This window comes from Bacillus rossius, unplaced genomic scaffold (genome assembly GCF_032445375.1).
Source record: "Bacillus rossius redtenbacheri isolate Brsri unplaced genomic scaffold, Brsri_v3 Brsri_v3_scf23, whole genome shotgun sequence".
Lineage (NCBI taxonomy): Eukaryota > Metazoa > Arthropoda > Insecta > Phasmatodea > Bacillidae > Bacillus > Bacillus rossius.
The window spans coordinates 355,001-355,268 of record NW_026962404.1 but is presented as its reverse complement, the minus strand read 5'-3'; positions in this window follow the sequence as shown (position 1 = coordinate 355,268).

Here is a 268-nt window from a genome sequence, read left to right as displayed (position 1 = left end):
ACCTACAAAGTAGATGCGGAAAAGCTGGCACCTTTCATCAAGAAATACTTGAAGGCAGCAGTGGCTAGCGGCGAGCTTGTCCAAACCAAAGGCAAGGGTGCGTCTGGCTCCTTCAAGCTGGCTTCAGGGACCACCGGTGCTCCGGACCAGCCCAAGGCTCCAAGCGGCAAGCGTGGTGCAGCTGCCCCTAAGGAAAAGAAGCGATCCGTAGCCAAGAAGGCAGCGGTGGGCAAGAAACCAGTCAAGAAGACTCCGCCTACAGCAGAAA